Genomic DNA, 8,068 nt, shown 5'->3' on the forward strand with positions numbered 1-8,068 from the left:
CATCCTCCCATATGCCATGGCATACAAAATCTAGGCATTTCAGGCTTTGTGGTGCGCAGTGTGTGGTGCTGAGGAATCTGTCAGGGGCCATTTGCAGTAACAAAGAACAGAACTGTGTGGACAAGCTCCCTGAAAGAGCTGATCCAGGAACTTTTCCTCCTGTCCCTTTTGTTCTTGTCAATTACCGTGATGGTGGAGAAACCAAGCACTGGAGAGGAACCTGAGAAAGTTTTCTTAGAAAATCCTTGAGGATGCTTCTCTTTCTGCATCAGGAATGGACCAGAGCATTAATTCCTTGATTTCTATGGTATCTCCTTATCAATAAAATCTAAGATATTCTGTCTCATAGGCTCTCTGTCATATTTTAAGTTGCCCTGGGGACCCTAAATCTTTCAAAGGTCATCACTACTACAGCAATGGGCTGAGTATAACACTGGGTGCTGTAATTATCTTCCTGAAGATCTTGGTGGCATCATGAGCTGAAGGGATTACTTGCTACTCAAGGCAATCTTACTATAAACTCACAGAATTTTATTGTGATACTAAAAAATACATATATGGGTCTTGATATCCAGAAATTACTAAAGCATGTATACTTTGTTGCCAATTTTTTGTCTTTTAAACAGGAGAAAAAGGTTTCCCAGCTACACTGTTCCTGGTTTGGAATTTCATAGCTCAGAATGCAAGCTTTTTCCTAAGGATTTCTGCACACCACTGGAAGTACTGTTGTCAGCTCAGCAGGCACACATGCACACTCACACACAAATTCACACACAAATTCACATCGGGAGAGAGAAAAGTAATCAAAATTATTTACTTTTATTTTACTTTGAACTGCTGTAATTACATTTACCCTGGTTGTTGTTGTTGTTCAGTTACTAAGTCACGTCCAAATCTTCACGACCTCATGGGCTGCAGCATTCCAGGCTTCCCTGTCCTTCACTGTCTCCTGGTGTTTGCTCAAAATCATGTCCAATGAGTCAATGATGTCATCCAACAATCTCATCCTCTATCATTTCCTTCTCCTCCTGCCTTCAATCTTTCCTAGCATCAGAGTCTTTTCCAGCAAGTTGGCTCTTCACATCAGGTGGCCAAAGTATTGGAGCTTCAGCTTCAGCATCAGTCCTTCCAATAAATATTCAGGGTTGATTCCCTTTAGGATTTTAGGTTTCATCTCCTTGCAGTCCAAGGAACTCTCAAGAGTCTTCTCCAGCATCATAATACCAGGAGTCAAAGATAATGTAAATCCCAGATCCATTATACACAAATCAGCATCACATGATCTCTAATAAGGTAAAAAACATTTAACAGCTCAATGTTTACTAATATATTCTGAGCATCTGTTTAAATACAGTAGAGTGTTACTCCCTGTAGGGCAACAACACTGAACTACTGGCGTCTCATCACTCTAGGGCTCCCCAATGGCAGCTGAGTGGGGGACAAAAGGGGGTTGTCACATCTGCCAAAGTACATTTGATGCAAAGCATGATATGACAGTTCTCATATTTGAAGCTCCCATAAAATCAGTTTAAACACACTGCCATGTGATTCTGTTGAGAGTTCATTCACATCAAAGTTAGCAATGTTCATTTGAGACAAAACAAACCATACCATGTTAAACAAATCTGGACTTGAATTTAGAAGTAAAGGACCTGCCCCTCCCCTTGAATGTTCACCATCGCAAGAAATGACACCTATCACCCAGTTGCCGAACCTCCCAAAACAAGAATCATTCTTATTTTCTCTTTTTCTTCAACTCTCACATCTGGTCCATCATCAAACCCTCATCACTCCCCTCCAAACTATACCCGGATCTACTATCATAGTTTCCTTACAAGTCTCATACTTCCATCCTTTTCTCCCGCCAATCTCCCCACAGGAGCCAACTTGACCCTTTAACACCTGAGCCAGCCACCTGGTTCTATAAACAATTTGGAACATAGCCATTTGTTTAAGTATTGTTCATGGCTATTTCCATGGCACAGCAGCAGAACTGAGTAGTTATAACCGAGACAGTACAGCCTACACAGAGATTAAAACACTAACTATCCAATACTTAAGAGTTTACTAATATGTTTTTTAAAAAATAAATCAGATCAGGCCATCTCCCTTTCTGAAAAAGCTCAAGAGTTCCTCTTTACGCTTGGAAGAAAATCCAAATGTCTTACTTTAGCCCATGAGGCAGAAAGCAAAGAACTAAAGAACCTCTAGATGAAAGTGAAAGAAGAGAGTGAAAAATCTGGCTTAGAACTCAACATTCAAAAAACAAAGATCATGGCATCCATCACTTCATGGCAAACAGACAACGAAACAATGAAAACAGTGGCAGACTTTATTTTGGGGGGCTCCAAAATCACTGCAAGATGGTGACTGCAGCCATGAAATTAAAAGACACTTGCTCCTTGGAAGAAAAGTTATGACCAAACTAGACAGCATATTCAAAAGAAGAGACATTACTTTGCCAACAAAGGTCCTTCTAGTCAAAGTTATGATTTTTCCAGTTGTCATGTATGGATGTGAGAGTTGGAATATAAAGAAAACTGAGCACTGAAGAATAGATGCTTTTGAACTGTGGTATTGGAGAAGACTCTTGAGAGTCCCTTGGACTGCAAGGAGATCCAACCAGTCAATCCTAAAGGAAATCAGTCCTGAATATTCATTGGAAGAACTGATGCTGAAGCTGAAACTCCAGTATTTTTGCCACTTAATGCAAAGAACTGACTCCTTGGAAAAGACCTTGATGCTGGGTAAGATTGAAAGCAGGAGGAGAAGGGGACGACAGAGGATGAGATGGTTGGATGGCATCACCGACTGGTTAGACTGAGTTTGAGCAAGCTCTGGAAACTGCTGATGGACAGGGAAGTCTGGCGTCCTGCAGTCCATGGGGTCACTAAGAGTCAGACATGACTGAGCAACTGAACTGAAAGTTGCACTCGTTCGTTCATCCACCTTGGTCTCTTTGCTATGCCAAGCGTGCCACATTCAAACAGTGAGGATGATGTATCTAAAGACTCATTATTCACGTTTTAGAATAACTGCTTAGGGCTTCCCTGGTGGCTTGGTGGTAAAGATTCCACCTGCCAATGCAGGAGACATGCATTCAACCCTGATCTGGGAAGATCCCACATGCTGCTGAGCAACTAAGTCCCTGCATTGCAACTACTGAGCCTGCGCTTTAGATCCCAGGAACCGCAACTATGTGCCACAACTACTGAAGCCTGCGTGCCCTGGGGCCCATCCATGCTCTGCAGCAAGAGACGCCACTGCAGTGAGAAGCCTACCTGCCCTGGGGCCCATGCTCTGCAACAAGAGATGCCACTGCAATGAGAAGCCCGTTCACCGCCACTAGAGAGTATCTCCTGCTCGCCACAATGAGAGAATAGCCAGAGGAGCAACGAAGACCCAGCACAGCCAAAGTAAATAAATAAACAAATAAAATTATGTATAAAAAAAAGAAAACAGCTTAGATGAGGCAGACATACCACAGACCTCAGAATCAGGATCACACAGACTAGGGTTTCATGTTAGGCTTCAAAACTTGCTCTCTCTGGGTTCCTTTTCCCATTCGACAAATCAGAAGACTGCTATTTATCTGAGGGAGTATTAAATGGAATTAAAGGAGAATATGTAAACTCTAGTATGGAAACACTAAGGATTTTACAAAGCTTAGTCATATCCTTTCCCAGACCAAAATCAACACTCTTCATGTTTTAACCTCTCCTCATTTGGGCCCTGGATATTAAAAATCTACATCCTGAAGCAAGAAAAATACATTAAAAACTAAACTGCCTTAAAATTCTTTATGTCTTAGATGTGAATTTTATTTTTTAATCTTTTTTTAAGCTGAACCACTTTCTTCTTCTGGAACTTACATCCTTTATGGAAATCAAATACACGTTCCTCTTTGCCAACCAGCCAAGATGTAGTTACACATGAATATTTTCACTTCTGGAATCTTTTTTATAATCAAAGAAAGCTTGGAAAACACAGTAATAAAGCCAACAGAGGCTTTACTATTGCTTCAAATCCAAGCAAATGCCTTTTGATGACATCTGTGTGACCTTATGAGGCATGGAAACAGGATTATTCTTGCAATACTCCATCTAGGGATGCATACTAGTTTAGCTCAGGCTGAGCCATTAGAAAAGGAATCTGGAAGGAAATATTTCCAGACTGTGAACTTGGTGCTGGTTCAGGTTATTTTAAGACACAATTTCAGAAAGACCAGTCAGTCCTCACTGGCTTAGCCACTGAATCACAAAGTGCCGCCTCTTCCTAAGACCTTGTGATGGTGTTTAGGTTTAAGGAGCTTATTTGGGACAGAATCCTAGCAAACACCAGTCAGAGGGAGAGACATCAGGACAGGTAAACAAAAACAGAGGATGAAGGGCATGTGACTGTGTAGAGTAATTGGAATTTAATGTCTCCAGGAACCTCTGGAGCCAGAGTATCTCCGAGTTATACACATGAGGGGTGAAGGAGCCAAGATACTCACAAACTAACTCCAGTAAGTCACTGGTTGAAGGCTGCATTCGGGGCCAAGGGCAAAGTGCACTCCAACTATCCAAGAAGCCCGCAGGCAAATACAAGCAGAGGCTGTCAACTGGTCCATATGAATGACAGTGGAGGCTCAATGAGGCTGAGAAATGGAGCTGACAGCATTTGCCATGCAGGCAATCCGAGTCCCCAGACCTGGCTGGGTCCTGCAACCCTACTCCAATTTAATACTGAAGCCAAGATGCAGAAGGAGATAAGAGACAATGTCAGGCCTAGGAATATTGATTCACTAATCAAATGTTTATCGGCAGCCTACTGCAAGACAGAGGAGCTAATTGTGGGCCAAACGCTGGCTTTTCTTTCCCACCCCATGCCCTCTGCACAGCCTAACCTCAGCAAGTCACGCCTCTTCATGGGCCTGTGCACCCTCACTGGTTCTGGGGTTGACTTCCTCTCTGAACGATCCCCTTTCCTTCTAGTCTCAGCTCAGCACTGGGCAGTCTCAGCTCCTGTAATGTTATGTATCCTTCTCTAGTAGACTTTCTCAGGGTGTATCATCTTCCCTTCTTTCATGTCTGTCCACCGCTACCAGGCTCTGGGCACCAGCACAGAACAGATGCTCAAGGAATGTTTCGTTAAATTGAACAAAAGCAAAGTGCAAGCAACAGAAGAAACCAAATCTGCATGCTGACATTTTCAACACGGTAGAACATATTTAGAAACATGGAAATATGCTCATACAACATTATCTTAAATATACACATATACACAGAAGAAGCCTGGACAGATAATACACATATTTCATATTTTAATAGTGAACTGTATCTTTGGTTTATCTATATTTTCTAATTTTACTACCATGAAGGCATAGTAACTGTATCTTTGAAAAGTTAAATTGACCTTTAAAACAATGAAAGGCTTACTGATGGAAAGTCAGGGTCAGGCCAGTTGTAGGTCACAGACTTTAAGGCCAGTCAGGGAAGCCAATGAGTAACTGAACAGGCAGGATCCAGGCAGAAGAAGACTTTGAAATTGAAGCAGCTCCTCCCTCTGAAGGGAAACTTCACCCAGAACATGTCCTCATAGTAGGACCACTTGGGTCTGAATGGGGGCTGGCATATCAGATTATGGATGTTGTGCAAGGACTAAGCCAGAGGGGCTGGGGGGACTGGAGGTAAAAACATAGATCCTCACTCCTGACCTCATGGACTACTCATCTTCCTTCTTGTAAGCAGCCTCGGCTTTACCAACCGAGTGATTATCTGCAGAGCATCAAGCAAAGCATGGGAGCCAAACTCATCCAACCTCTGATGATCCATTTCTCTGACTCTTTAAATACCGAGTTATCAAATTAGAAAGCCTTGAAAGTGATTGCCCTTCAAACTCATTTTCCAGATGGGAATATCAAACATCGAAGAGGAAGAAGATTTTAAACCAGAAGCCATTATGTCATTGAACATGCCGACACACAGAGATTGGAGGTAGGTGCAAGGAAGGCTGTTTGAGGACTCTGAGGTCAGGCTTGATGATAGAGCTATGTGTGGTTGATTAGTAATGTCTGCATGGCAATGGCTAGGGAAACAGTGACCCACATCCCATTCTCTCCTTAGCCCTGAGCAGCAGCAGGATAATGAGCATTTATGAGAGAAGCCCCATGGAGAGAAGATGATATGGCACCAAAGACATTTCTAATTTTATACTACAAGGAAACACACTTAGACAAAGTCATTATATCTTTCAATGTAACTAAAAACAAACAAACAAACAAAAAAATATGTGATAGAATGAGGATTCAGATTCCTATCTGTCCAACCCCAAAACCCATGCTCTTGACAGCTATCCTTCAGGTTCTTCCTGGGTGGCTGCCTCTTTTCCATAATCCCCCAGTACCACCCCCCTCACTCAGCTCTGACAGCTCAGCTCCTAAAGTAGCCTCAGGACACACCCTCTTCTAATTTCAATAGCTCGCGCCCTTTGCCTTGGACACAAAGACACAATGTCCCAGGTCCTCTTTTTCAGGTCCCAAGTTGTCACTCTCTGCACTTTACCACTGAATGTGTCATGTGGCTTCAGCCCTTCCTTTCAACCTGCTTGATTTATTCAAGTGCGTGAAAATGACTCACAAGTTACACGAAGACAAACCCAGCTGTGTGCCAGAGATAATTATTTCCAAGTAATTAAAATGAGCTATGGGCTGCCAAATTAAACACCAAAACATGATTCTGCACTTTTTCTCTTATCTGCCTCGTCCGGTCTCCAGCAGTCAAAGGAAACTGCTTGCTAAGGCAGGGGCTCCCCAGCTTTAATACATTAATCATCGCTGTTCAGCAGCTTTTTTAAAGGATCATCTCTGCATGAAAGACTTTCTGCAGCTCAAGAGAAAACCTCTGGTCTGCAGTGAGAGGGCTCCAAGGTGACCACTTATGCCACTTGCCATTCGTAAGCTCCCCCCAAAATCTGTCCGGCACGTCTAGAATCAACATAGATGTCACATAACAATAGGGACAGTGAGGAAGGAGGCAGCAGAGATGGAGAGAAGGGAGAAGCCGCGCACCCCACCCTACCCCACCCCCCAATTTTATCTATCACATTCACTCTGAACCTTCTGGAGAGCTGTCTCAAATTCCTCTCTAATTCAGGTCCCAAACGTGAACAGACTTAGATGCTCGGGGACTTCCCAGGTGGCGTTAGTGGCAAATAACCTGCCTGCCAATGAGGAGACATGAGAGACCCTGGTTCGATCCCTGGGTCAGGAAGATCCCCTGAAGAAGGAAATGGTACCCACTCCAATATTCTTGCCTGGAGAATCCCATGGACAGAGGAAGCTGGAGACGGAAGTGACTTAGCACACAAACACGAACAAACTCAGATGCAGGGACTCTCATTCAAGTTCTTTACTGAGAGAACACTCTCAGGAGAGACCCATAAGGGTGTGAGGGAGGTGGGCAGGGCAGGGGCCAAAGCTAGGCAAAAAATGTGCTTCCATAAAAAGTCTTGGTCTGATCCCATGAGGAGCTCAGAAGCATAACCTGTATCACAGTGTCTAAACCACCCAGAGGCAAGGCAACTAGGATATTCTATGCCTCCATCATTCAGTCATCGCGGAGGGCTGCCCTTTGTGGCAATAACTTGGGGGTATGGAGCATGCAACTCAAGGACAATCTCAGATGAGAAGTGCATGGATAAGCCATCAGCAGCCTGTACCCACAGCAGCGGGGAGAGGGGCGCCCCAGTGAGGTAACAAAGACCTAGATGGGGCGCTGACAGCACCTGCTCCCCTCTTGTACATGGTCTCATGGTGTTTAGACAGAGAATATCCAACCTGGAAGTGATCTCAAAGTGGGGGTCCTAAGCCTGAGGTTTATGTCCTCCATAAGACACACACTTGACCTTGGGGATTATGTGATCCCACTGAAAACTGTCTGCAAAATGTACACGTGTGAAACTGACAGGGAACAAAGACCATAGGTCTCATCTCGATCTCTGTAGCAGGAATCCCCAGCCCCCAGGCCACACATGGGTACCGATCCCTGGCCTGCTGGGAACAGGAGCACCCAGCAGGAGGTGAGCA

This window comes from Capricornis sumatraensis, chromosome 10 (assembly GCF_032405125.1).
Source record: "Capricornis sumatraensis isolate serow.1 chromosome 10, serow.2, whole genome shotgun sequence".
Lineage (NCBI taxonomy): Eukaryota > Metazoa > Chordata > Mammalia > Artiodactyla > Bovidae > Capricornis > Capricornis sumatraensis.